Consider the following 14309-nt stretch of genomic DNA (forward strand, 5'->3'; position numbering starts at 1 on the left):
AGAAAACCTGGGTTTGATCTCAGTCAATGCACTTTATGTACAGGTATGCTTGTTGCTATTGGAACAGACTCAATGGTAATGAACTTGGAACTAAATGATGCTGAACACATTTCAGTGGAGTTTCTGGAATAAGATTAGAAAAAGAGACCTTTTGACCTACTTCTATCACAAGCCAATGGGAACCCTAAGAATTACAAAAGTACTGTTTGAAACCAATTATGTGGGGTCCTTGTGACACCGTCAGATAATTGTTGGTGTGTAAGGTGGGTTGACTAGAGAAACAAATTCAGGGACCTTCAAGTACGTGTAAGAGAGAGTTTTATATCGAAGAGCAATTGTATATTGAGAAAATATCACAGCCTAGTACAGATCAATTCCATAAGTTCAATATTAGTCCATAAATTCCTTTTCAGACTCATGCTGTCACTCACAATGGTGGCAAATACAGGAAGATCACAGGCCAGTGGGTGGAAAGACATGTGACTCTCGTGGTGATGGAAGCATCTCAGTGCAGGTGCAGGTCTCCATGTGGCTCTCCGGCTTTCTGAGTGTGTCTCCTCAACAGGAAGGTGAAGCAGAGAGAGTGTGTGGCCTGTCTTCTAGGAGAAATAGAGGAAGTTCCCAGAATCCTCAAGAGAAGGCCATCCCCACCAGGAGGCATCATCAGGCTGTGACCTCATTGACAGGCTAAACTCCACCCCTTCCCCTTATTTATCAAGTTGACATGAAATTGCGTAACTATCACAGATGGACTGTTAACCTCAAGGTGAATGGCTCAAATTCACCAGTCACGCTAAGGGAGAAACACGAGTGTGTTTGCTTCCATAAAGATTTGCAGCCTTGAAAACCCTATGTATGGTCAGTATGACTCATAATTGATTTAATGGCAGTGTCTTTGGTATTTTTTGGATGAACACAGGACAGAGCGGTGTTTTGTTCTGGTGTGCATGGTTCTACCACAGACGGATGCTGGCTCAATGAAGCTAACAACAAAATATCTGAACTGTTTTATTATTGTGCTCCCAAATAAATTATAAGCTACTTGTAATGTATAAGGCATACAATGTGACATCTTCTTTTAATTTCTTCTTTATTATTATTAATCATTTTATTGAAAGCTCTTACAGACATTATAATGATTCATAGTTCAGTTAGATCAAGCATAATTTTACAATTACTACTACCATCAGTTTCAAAACATTTCTTTCTTCTTTGACTCTTTGACATCAGCTCCCCTTTATCCTCTCCCTCCCCCACCCTACCCCCCCAGGAACCCTTATTATTATATTATATTAGTATTAGTATGGCCATATCTTACACCATCCAATGTATTAAAAGATGTGACATCTTGAGAGATTGTGTCTTACAGAAAGGAAAAACAAAACAAAACAGGCCCTGGCCTGCACAGTCATAACAAGCTGGAACTGAAGGTCCGCTCAGCGATTTACTAGCTGTGTAACTTAGGCAATTGACTTAATCTTGTAGTGCTTCGATTGCCTCCTATGTAAAATTGAGATAACACTTATCTTTCTGGGTCATTTTAAGATTGGCAAGTAATATTTTTAAAGTTCGTGATTTATAATAAATTATTTTTAAATGGCAGCTCCTATTTTGATCTCAAATCATCTGAATCCTTGATCTGAGCCTTTTCCTGTGTTGTATTTTTCAGCAAGATGTATAAGTGGCTTAAGAAATTGACTCATACAATAGATTCTTTTAAATCAGATTTTTTTCCTATCTCCTGTGACTTAATATTCTTAATATAAGTATAATCTAATATAACTAAGAATGAAATAAATAAGACTAGATTGTCAAAACTACAGAATTAGGTTATAATAACATGAAACATTTGGGATAATTCCATATGCTTATAAAACAAAAGATACTATTGTTTTTTTAAGTCAACATTTTACTGTTCACTGGGCTCTTGAACCACAAATAGTGAAGTAAGTAAAGAGATATTATTAACATCACATTTCAGAAGAGAAAATTGAGATCCCCATTCGTAAAGTGATTTTATCTAAGTCATATAATTAGCATTGGAATTGCTGTGACAAGCCATCCTGTCCTGTATATTCATCATAACCAGTTATTTCACACAGATAAATGGCACACTGGACTTAAAAACATCAGAGACTCTAAAGCTTTAAATAACATTGTCAAAATACAAGAGCTGCCTTTTGATAGCAATATTCTGTATGTGTTTCAAATTGAATCATTTGTTTCAGAGCAAATGACTGGTGTTGTGACGAGAGCAGCTGTATTTCAATAAAATATATCACCGAGACAAAACCAAATCCATCGCCATTGAGTCCATTCCAACTCAGTGGGTCCAAAGAGGAGAGATTAGAACTGTCCCATAGTGATTCCAAAGTTGTAAATCTTCACAGACGCCACCTGCCTCATCTGTCGGTTCAAACTCACGAACCTTTCATTTGGTAACCCAAAGTTGAACCCATGGAGTAGCGTCAGACTGTGACCTGATTGACAGGTCTCCTTTAATAAACTAGAGTATTGTAAACATCATTTTACAGGTACTGGTAAACAACCAAAAAAATAACTGTGACTTACTTATGGTGATATTTGCTGGACTGAGGGACTGAAACCAAATCTACAATATTTGCTAGGTAAGCCTGTATTTTGGGGCCCCCTTAACCATTTTGTATTTGGATACTCCCTGATGCAAACACCTTCTCACTTAACACACCCTCTTGCCTCTACTTGACTCATTGGTCAGATTTTTCCTCCCACGGGAGTAAAGAGGGAATATAAGGGAATATTTGAATAATGTTATACAAATACATTTGGGAATTTAGACAAAATGGAGAAATTCCTTTAAAAAATACAACATCCCAAAACTGATGCAAAAGAGAGAAAATTCAAATTGTTTGTATTTATTAAAGCAATCCAATCAATAATCACTCCAACTTCAACATTAGTGCAAAAGTAAATTGGAATGGAACAAAAGAGTCTAGAAATGTAACGATATGCAAACAGCGCAAACACTGTTGTAGTGGTGAAGGTGGTCTTTAAAACTAGTGATGTTGGATCAATTTCATAGCCAAATGGATAAAATGCAATTATATTGGGAATTCCTGGATGGTACGAATGATTAACATGCTCAGCTGAAATTGATAGTAAGGAAAAATAATGTTATAAAATTATAGAAATATTTAATAAACAAAACTATCCAAATATGAAGTTATTATTTCTTAACATATCCTCCACCTACATCTATACACATCTGAAGACAGTTTTTCATGTGCCTGTGAAATTTGGACATTGAATAAGGAAGATCAAAGAGGAATCAATGCGTTTGAATTATGGTGCTAGTGAAGAATGGCAGTACCGTGGACTGCCAAACGAACAAGCGAATCTGTCTTACAAGTACAGCTGGAATAGTCCTTATAGACGGGGATGGGAGGTCTTTGTCTCAAGTCCTTTGGACAGGTTATCCAGAGAGACCAGTCGCTAGAAAAGGACATATTGCTTCGTAAATAGAGGGGTGGTGAAAAGAGGAAACCCTTTGATAGGATAGATTGACATGGTGGCTGTAACAATGCACGCAAGCATAAGAGCAATTATGAGGATGGTGTAGGACCGCACGATGTTTTGTTCTATTCTACATAGGGTAGATATGAGTCAGAACTGACTGAACGGCACCTAGCAGCCCTTCTTCCATAAATGCGCTGCTTTATACCACACCAAAATAGCAATTCTGACATCCTCAAGGGACCCAAACTTCATTCTTTTTAAATGCTGTTTGAGTTTCAGGAACAAAAAGAAATCTGAAGAAATAAGCTCAAGACTATAGGGTTGGTGGAGTAAGGTTTCCCAACAAAATTCTTATAGGATAGCTATGCCACCCTCAACAAAAAACAGGAGGGAAAAAATTCCTTGAAGCAAATTTCCTGATCTTTTTTGGAGAATATGATTGTCAATTTTCTTAAAACGTCTTCATTTTAAAAATGCTGTTTTTCTCTGTATTGTCTGAGAAAATCTAGCAGGATTGTTCTCTTGGAATTCAAAAGAGAAACAAACAAAACAGTCACACTAACTGAGCTGACTTCCCTGCCTTGAATTTAACTGGCCGAGAAGTTCTCATAGGAAATCACGGTCTTGACTGAGACTTTTCTGAGGAGGAAGGTATTCTAAGGAGATTAAGGCAAATGTGTTATTGAGAGAATTTGTCTGTCGTCATCCACTAATAACAGAGACATGTGGAAACTGAGAACCAGGAAGAGAGTGTATGTGGACAAATCCTCTATGCTCATTATTAAGTGTCTGGGACGCAGACTCTGGTGGAGGAAGGTTTTCACATTCATGAGTTGCATATGAATCACAGTCACCTTCTCCTAACTAAAAGTTATTCCCCACAATGTCCCATCTCACAATATGTCAACTTAAAGACCTTCCCTTAAGCACGCTCTCTAGTACTCCCAGAGGTTATCTGCCACCAAGAGCAATCAGACCCTATTGTCACTCCACCCTAGGCGCAGCCAATTCCCTTCTGATAAGGATCATAGACTGTTCCCTTAGAGAGAGCTCAGGGACACTTAAGGTCAAGTCAGCTCAGGGGTGGCCAAGGTTTACTGCTATCTTAACTAGAATCTGTACACCTTATTATATATGTGACTTCCTGTCATGTGTATGCCCTTAGTACCTCCCCTTCCTGGTACCTGTATACTTCTACCACATAACCTTCCTGTTATGTATGTGTATAACTAGGCTTGCATGCCCCAAGATTATATAAGCCTGTTGGAGAATAGATTAGCCTCTCTCACTCTCCGGTTCTAGTCTCCATGGAAGAGGTGAGTCCTTGCATGCCTTGCCTGATGTTTCTTTAGTTTACCCTCAATTACACAATCACCCCTGGGTTGTGAAGGCTGACCCCCCACAATATGTTTAAATATGTCTTGTTTGGATTACAAGCAAACCAATGTGTATTTGAACTAAAAACGAAGTAGCAATATTTGCTGATGTATGTGTATACATATACACACATATATATATGACAAATGTGTGTATATATAGCTAAGGAAGACCTAAACAAAGAAATAGTATATTCACACATGATCATGGATAGGAAGACTCACTATTGTAAGATGGAAACTGTCCCTAAATTGATCAATATGTTCACTGGAATTCCTATCAAAATTCCTGCAGGTTTTAAAATATAAATTAATAAGCTGTATTGTACTGGTTTTGACTAAGAATATAGCTTTATTTACATCTATAAACCAAGATAAATGGGAGATGAAGACATAGTCTTACTTCTTAAAAATGAACCAAATTTCTGGTTGTACCCTGACTGGATCTGCCATATTTCCCTCTCCCTGTGAACTGCAACTAGTGGATTTGCTTCTGGATGGGTGGATAAAAACATTGCCTGGAGGCTCTGCAAAAATTGGTGTCTGGGAACAAATAAGTCCCTGTGAGAGAACAGATGAAAAATTTGAAGGAAAAACCTCAAAAGAAAAACCTTCTTTCAAAATCAGTCAGTAAGCTCAAATTTCCAAACACAGGAAGAAATACAAGGCTTAAAAAGAGAGTTAAAGTGAACATTCACAATTGTAATCTACTCCATATAAATCCATTTCATTGAATAAATGGAGGAAGATTAAAATGATATTTCCTCATTTTTCAAAATCACTGAATTTGGCATCAGTAATTAGCCTATGGAAATTTTGATTTTGTCTAATGAATTAAGGAAGAATATATGTCTATTCTTAGCTCCTATTCAAAAGCACTTGCAAAGAAATTAAACATATGAGGGTATCAAAAATGTGTGGGGAAATTCCATTGTCTTTTAATTCCATTTTTTCCATAAACTTGTTGAAGCACCCTTATGTATCAGAGAGATCAGATGAGAATCAGAGAAAGTAAATGATTGGGTTGAAGTACGTCAAGCTCCCAAGGAGCCCTTTCCCAGGTTTAAAACCAAGAAACCAAGCTTGTAAGAAGAGTGGCACAAAATCTCTTTTAACAGCCACTTCTCTCACCGACCTAAATAGTAAAACTCATGCTAATGTAGCAAAAGAGTATGTATAGGTTGCTAGTGGAGATATCAGAAACTGAATGATGTCAAGGGAAATAATTTTATTGTATACACAACACTTTTTGTCACTTTTGACTCTGAATTACGTGGGGTTTTCATTTCAGATTCAGATGATCAATTTTGTATTCAACAATGTAAATAACTTATCTAGCCTCCAAGTGGCTTGCTCTGTCCTTCCCTTTTGGTTTCTCCCCTCTCCTCCCCTCCCCTCCCCACCCCTCCCCAACACTATTTTCACTCTCACCCAGGTTACTACTTGTATATCCTCTAGGACCTGGAGTAGTCTATTGCTTCAGCTTCTCTTCCTTGACCTCCTCCCCAAACAAACACAAATTCTGTTTCTTCGTCACGAAAACTTTTGTCATAATTTTTCCTTTATAGCGTTTGTCTCGTACAATATTTTCACTTTGTAGTTGATTCATTTCAAGGGCACCATGTTCTCCAGTTTCATCTATGCTCCACAGTCTCATCATTATTCCTTAACAATGTCTAGCATTCCTTTTTTGTGTCTATCAAAGTTTATCCTTTCTTCCCCTGATGGGCATTTAAGTTATTCCTATCGTCTTGCTATTGTGAGTAGTGTTGTGATGAATATATATATATATATATATATGTCTGTATCTTCTCGTGCTATGGCTCTTACTTCTTTAGAGTACACACTCAAACAAAGGGATTACTGGGTCATGTATTTTCATTTTTAGTTGTTTGAGGTAATGCTATACCACTTTCCAAAGTGGTTACACTTTTTTGAGTCCCATTATGTATGAGGACTTGAATCTCTCCACATCCTCTCTTACATTTGCCATTTTCTGCCATTTTAAAGTTTGCTGTCAATGCTGGTACAAGATGGTATCTCATCATTGAGTTGCTTTGCATCTGTCGGAGGGCTAGTGAGCCTAAGCACGTCTTCATTTGTTCACTGTCTGGATGTTTTCTTTGGTGAAAATGTCTTCTGCTCATGTGTCCTCTGCTCAAGCTCAAATTGGATTTTTGTTTCTGGTTGAGGTGCTGCAGTTTTCTATAGGTTTTGGACATTAGACCCTCATTCATTGTATCATTACCAAAAAAATTTTCCGATTCTGTGGGTACTCCTTTTACTCTTTGATAAAGACTCTTAATGCACATATTTACTGTTAGAAGGTCACAGTCATCTATCTTGTCTTCGGCTAAGTGTGTGTTTTCCATTATGTTTGGTAGTGTGTTTATGCCCTGTTTTAGGAACCTTAAGTTTGTCCCTGTAGTCTGATTGATCATGACTATAGTTACAGGATTTACACTTAACCTTTAATCCATCTTGAGTTTGTTTTATGTATGGTATGAGTATGGGTACTGTTTCATTTTTCTGCAAATGGAAATTCAATTTTGTCAGTCTAACTTGTTGAGGAGCGTCTCTCTTCCATATTTCGTGTACACGCATTTCAGATGTTTGTGGGAGATCAATTGGCTGTGGGTAAATGGTTTTATTTGGGGGTTCTCTATTCCATTCCATTGGTCTATATATCTATCACGTACATGACAATATTTTGAGATGAGATCTTGCTTTCATTTTCTTTCTTCACATAATCTGTTCTTCTTCCTCCTTCTAGTAATTATTAGGTACTGCCAAGTTGATTTCAATTCATACCACCTCATGTAGAAGGGTCAACTTGCCTCCTAGGGTTTCCTGGGCTGTACTTTTTACAGGAGCAGATTTCCAAGTCTTTCTTTCATGGAGCCCCTGGGTGGACTTGAACTGCCAACTTTTTGGTTCACCACTAAATGCTTAACTATTACACCACCAGGGCTCCAATCTTTTTCTCAACCCTACCTTAAAGACATTTCCAAAATTATGTATTTCATTGAAACTTTCACTAGTGATCTTTAAATCTTTTGCCTCTTTGTCTTTCCTCCCTACCTCCCTTACAATTTTCATCTAGAGATGACACTTATCACCAACTTGTTATGGATTTAATTATGTGTCAACTTGGCTAGTAGTATAATGTAATTATTCTCCAATTTGTGATTTTATATAATTGTGCTTTGTGTTGTACATCCTATCTTCTTAGATATTAATAAAGCTGGATTAAAGGCAGTTATGTTCATAGGGCATGATATAATCTACAAGATTAAATTATATTTTTAGTCAATATCTATTGTGATATAAAAGAAATTAAGCATGCAAACAGAGATCAGAGGGATTTTCTATGACCAAGAAAGAAAAGTTGAAGCCAGAGCCCTTCCATTGCAACTGGAGTCTCTGCATTGAATATCTCTTAGACCCAGAAAAGAAGCATGCCAAGTCCAAGAGAGTCCATGTCTACCTATGTTGATAGTAGCCAAGGACCTTCCCCCAGGGCCAGCAGAGAAAGCTTTCCCTTAGAAGAGATGTCCGAAATTTGGACTTTCAGCCTCCTGAACTGTGAGATAATAAATTCCTGTTTGTTAAAGGCTCTACCTGTGGGATTTCTGTGTTGTTGTTGCTAGGTGGTATGGGGTCATTGTGACTCATAGTGATCCTCCCCAAACATACCAAACTCACTGCCATCGAGTCAATTCTGATTCAAAGAGATGCTGTAAGACTGGACCCTGTTGAACTACCCTGTGGGTTTCCAAGGTTTTCATTCCTTATGAGAGCAAAAAGCCTCATCTTTCTCCCAGGGAGTAACTGGTGGTTTCAAACTGCGGAATTTGTGGTTCGCAGGCAACCCACTAGAGCACCAGGGTACCTCGTGTATCACCAAATGAAACACTGCCAAGTTCTCAGCTCCCCTCATAAATGTTGATATGTTTGAGCCTATTATTACAACCATTGTGCCAATCCATCTAATGGAGGGTCTTCCTCTCTGTTGCTCACCCTCTACTTTATCAAGAATGATGAGTTCTCTAGGTAATGGTCACTTTTAATGACCTATCTTGGGTATGTGAGATGAAGTCTCCCATACTTGCTTCTAAGGAACATTATGGCTATACTTCTTCCAAGATTTTTTTGTTTTTCTGGCAATCCATGGTATAGTTAATATTCTTCCCCAATGTCATCATTCAAATGCATGGTTTTCTTTGGTTAAATAGCAAAGACATCATCTATCACCATTTACAGAGAAGGCACAGGAGTCTCTAGAAGGAAGTAACTTTCTGTGGTCACACAATGGCCATACCAAGATAGGAATGTGGGTTTTCTGCATTGTACTCTAGTATTTTCTCATTGTAATGAAATTTGTTATTTGAGTTTAGTCACAAATGAATTTAATACAGTGTGTTATGAATATCAAATATAAAATACATAGACAACTTTGTTTTCAAAAACTCATAGTCTGGTATAAGCATATGTGTTAGATAGATAAGAAACTTTTTATTAGTAAAACTTGTTTTTGTTTCGAAGTTAAACTAGTGTTAAAGTAAAATTTGTAGTTAAAACTAGACCTGTGTACAGTAGATAAGGATAAGTAAGACCTCATGTAATGATGCAAAACACTTCTTGCATATAAAAAGACACAGCCAGAAACGGTGTTTTCTTACTTCTGGGAGCCAAGGGGACCTCAACACCCGGAAGAGTCAGACTCTCTGGGCAGTGACTGGATGTCAAGTGTTGGTTAGCTGGTGAAGTAAGTTGGGCCGAGGACCCAGCATGGCATTTAGAGGCTGAGACCTTCTATCCTGGAGCCACCAAGGGTCCATATCAAGGGTACAGGAGGAGGAACCTGGCCGTTATCTCATCCCACCAGAAACTGGAAACCTCTGGATGCTTGCTTCTGCTTTGTCTGAGCTGTTACTTTTGGGTCATCTTATTTCTGCCTTTCTTTCCCTTAACTCACAGGACCACATCGCTCGGTCAATTGGTTTATTGATTTGTCATCCTGTTGGACAAATAAATCCAGCATGGTGGAAAGACACAATTTTGTGTAAGTCAACAGTGGTCTAGATTTTTTTCCCTCATAACAACTAGCGGTCTGGAAAGCAGTGAGCTGATGTGGAACTTTATGTTGATTCCAAACCCCAAACAAGCAAACTCTCTGCCTTGAGTAAATTTCACATTTTTGATCCTACATGGCATATTAGAACAGCCCCTGTGAATTTTTGAGGTCATGAATTTTTAAAAATAATTTTACAACTCTTATAACAATCCATACATACATACATACATTGTGTCAAGTACATTTGTACATCTGTTGCCATCATCATTCTCAAAACATTTGCTTTCTACTTGAGCCCTTGTATCAGCTCCCCAGTTTCTTTTTCCCCACCTCCCACTCCCTCACCCCCATGAACACCCATGATTATTTATAAATTATTATTATTCTGTCACATCTTACCCACTCCCTTCACCCACTTTTCTGTTGTCCATCCCCCAGGGAGGAGGTTAGATGTAGATCATTGTAATCGGCTCCCCTTTTCTACCCCACCCTCCCACCACCCTCCCAGTATCGCCACTCTCAGCACTCGTCCTGAAGGGATCATCTGTCCTGGATTCCCTGTTTTTCTAGTTCCTATCTGTGAGGTCATGAATCTTTAGTGGAACAGAAAGCCTCATCTATCTTTTGTAGAGCAGTTAGTGGGTTTGAACTGCTGACTTTGAGATTAGTAGCCCAGACGATGTCTAGACATTGCTTTAAGAGGCCAATTGGAACTCACTGTGCCACTGGGACTAAAGTATAATTGAAAGTCCAGCAAGGGAGCAATAACAATGTCTGGGATGGAAAGTCCACTAGTTTTTAGCTCTGTAATCACCCCAGTGAAATTTTTTATGGATTACAGAAAGGTAAGCAAAATTAAAGTCTGTAAAACTGGGAATAACTGTGCTTAGGTCTTTTATGCAGTAAATATTGATCCAGTAATTACTGAGCCAAAGATGCAAAAACCCCAGCTGCTCTGAGGGAGAGAGACGAGGCAATCTGCTCCTGTAAAGATTTATGGCTGCAGCAACTCGATACAGGGCAGATGTGAGCAGAAATGGATTTGATGACAGTGGGCTTTGTTTGTTTGTAAATTTTCTGCAGGCATAAACATGGTACAGGTAAAAACAGATAAAATTAGACAGCAGCCAGAGATTGAATTTATGCCAATTTGATTGTTTCCGAGTAAGGAGTGGGGGTTGCCTTTGGACTCTAGAGTTTCATCTCCAAAGTGTTGAATCGTGTGCTAACATCTGCTGAGCTTCTCTAACACTAACCTGATAGGGCGGCCATGTGTAATATACAGACACACTAACTGTCAAAAGATCTTGTGTTCTCACAATGATTTTCTTTGTTACAGAAGGTCCGGTGGTCTAGTGGTTATGCTACGATCTGCAAGCCCCATTGGGCTGTGATCTGCACGGTCAGCAATTCAAAACCACCACCACAACTTTACAAGATTGATCTCTGCAGATACTTAATATAAATCCTCAAGATTATCGAAGTACTGGGTTCAGGAATAATTCTCTGGAAAATAGTGAGCTTCTACTTTATTCTAGCAAGTAACTACTGGATCTTATTGTCTTTTATCCTCGTGATTTCTTCCACCTTCTGCCTATATTCTGGAGAAATGAAGAATTTTCACTATATTTGTGCTTATTGATTAAATGCATTTTAATCCTTTGTGAAATTGCTGTAGAAATATAGGATGTAGGCTAAAGTAAATTTATCGAGATAAATGTGAGCAGAAGCATGGTTGGATGACCAGAAATGAGTTTCAGGTTACTTCTCATTTCAGGGATTCCCCTCGTACTTTCTCCACTGTCTGTATTGCTTTCCTGCCCACTCTTTGCTTAAAGTCCAGTGATGTGCTCTAGCAAACTCTCAGCATGTCACAAGAGCCAATTGTTAAAATTTCAGGCACTCTCTGTTAAAATAGCAATTATTAAAATAAAAATAATTAAAAATAAATTTTTTATTGTGAACTAGGTGAAGGTTTACAAAGCAGATACTAGTTTTAAACCTTGCATTATTTAAATACTCCTATACAAGTAAGTAAATTACATTGAAATAGAGGTTCTAGATTCTCAACCCTCATGGTTTTATAATTATCTTGTTGTATCTTACAACAACTCTCCATACTCTTAGGTTATTTATATCTGTGTGGTTGCTGTTAGGTGACATCGTGTCGGCTTCGACTCATAGCAACCCTACGCACACAAAAAACACAACACTGCACCATCCTCACAATTGTTCCTATGCTGAGCCCACGGATAAAGCCACTGTGGTGATCTCTCTCACTGAGGGCTTTCCTATATTTCTTTGCCGCTCCATTTTACCAAGCATGCTGTCTTTCTCCAGGGACTGGTCTCTTCTGAAAATGTATGTCCAAGGGAAGTAAGACAAAGTCTTGCCATCCTTATTATCTTCAAGGAGCATGTGGCCTTACTTCTTCCAATCCTGGTCAGTTTGTCCTTCAAGCAGACCCTAGAACTTTCGATATTTTTCACCAGCACCACAATTCAAACGTATCAGTTCTTCTATGATCCAACTTTCACATACATATGAGGCAATGGAAAATACCATGGCTTGGAATGGGCACACCTTTGTTCTCAAAGTAACATCCTTGCTTTCTCAAGAGGTCTTGCACAGCAGGTTTACCTAATGCAGTACATCTTTGGCCTGCTGCTTCCATGAGCATTGCTTGTGTAGAAGAGTAAGACAAAATCCTTCGCAGTTTCAGCTTTTTCTCCATTTATCATTAAGTTCCCTATTGGCCGAGTTGTGAGAATTTTGGTCTTCACACATTGAGTTGTAATCAATACTGAAGGCTACAATCCTTGATCTTCATCAGTAAGTGCTTCAATTCCTCCTCATTTTCAGGAAGCATGATTGTATCGTCTGCCTAGCACAGGTTATTAATAAGCCTTTCTCCAACCCTCATGTTAACTCGTCTTCAGATAATCCAGCTTCTCTGATGATGTACTAACATACAGCTTGAATAAGTATGGTGAGCGCATACAACCCTGACACACACCTTTCCTGCTTTTAAACCATGCAGGATTCCCTTGTCTGTTCACACAGCTTCCTTTTGATCCATGTACAAATTCCATTTGAGCACAATGAAGTGCTCTGGATTTCTCATTCTTCTCACGGTTATCCATGGTTTATTATGGTCCACACAGTTGAAGGCCTTGGCATAATCAATGAAACACAAGTAAACATCTTTCTGCTATTCTTTGCATTGAGTCGAGATCCCTTGGACATCAGCAATAGTTTCCCTTGCACCTTGTCCTCTTCTGAATCTAGCATGAATTTCTGGCAGTCCTCCGTAGGATAGAAAAACAAAATCTGTTTGGTAGAAATAGAAAATAGGCTTCTTTCCAACTCCACATTCAGTGACTTCACTTTGGTGATGAAATAAATCATACATAAAGTATTAAGCCCACAGAAATGAGCAAACAGTGCACATCACATCCAGCCTTTTTTTTTTTTTTTTGCTTTTCCTGGAGAACCAGATGTTAAACATTTACTAGCACTTTAGTTAACTGCTATACTTCATCTATTTTTCATCTCTATTTTCTTGATCGTATTTTTATAACATCCTGTCCAAATTAGTATCCCCATCCCATTATTCTCTTTCTTACTTCCTCCTTTCTATTACCCATAAGACTTATGCTTTATAATTGTGCACTTATATGGGCATTTATTTGTTTCATATCTGTTACTTTCACTCAATTAAGTGTTCTTCAAGCATGAATCATGATTTTTTCCCCCTTTGTTACTTATCTTCAACTTGAAGTACAGAACGTGGTATATACCAGGCACTTAACAAATGCTAAGAGTTAAATATTTATAATGCATGTCAAGAATGACAAGCAGAGATTAGAAAAACAAACAAAATTATGACTTATATCTTGGGCTTGATGAGAAGTCAACGTCAAGGCATGCCCCAAATCACTGGGTTTTATGGTATCTGCTTAGTTACGATTTTATTTAAGAAAAAAACCAAGAGTGTTTGTTCTTTAGTATCTATTTTGACTGATACCCTACAGTGCTTATACTGTGTGATGTTAAATATATATCATCCAATCGGAGGTGTGGAAAAATGGAAATAAAAAGATGTGAGTGGTAGATACTTAGTAAGAGATCTTGGAAATGCCATAAATTTATTATAAGGATAGAGACTGGAAATTGGGAAAAAACAAAACAAAACAAAAACCACTCCGGGCATCAAACACCTACTTGCTAAGGGCCCCAAGGGATCAGGGAGCGATGAATACACTAAGCTCTGTCTGAAACCTAGACTTTTCATAATGTCATTCCCATCACTAGTTTCCCTTCTTCTTCCTTCTTAACTTTCTCAGGAACCAGTTGCCATA

The sequence above is a fragment of the Echinops telfairi genome, unplaced genomic scaffold (genome assembly GCF_000313985.2).
Source record: "Echinops telfairi isolate 266 unplaced genomic scaffold, ASM31398v2 ScPeMD7_1713;HRSCAF=2227, whole genome shotgun sequence".
In the NCBI taxonomy this organism is placed as follows: domain Eukaryota; kingdom Metazoa; phylum Chordata; class Mammalia; order Afrosoricida; family Tenrecidae; genus Echinops; species Echinops telfairi.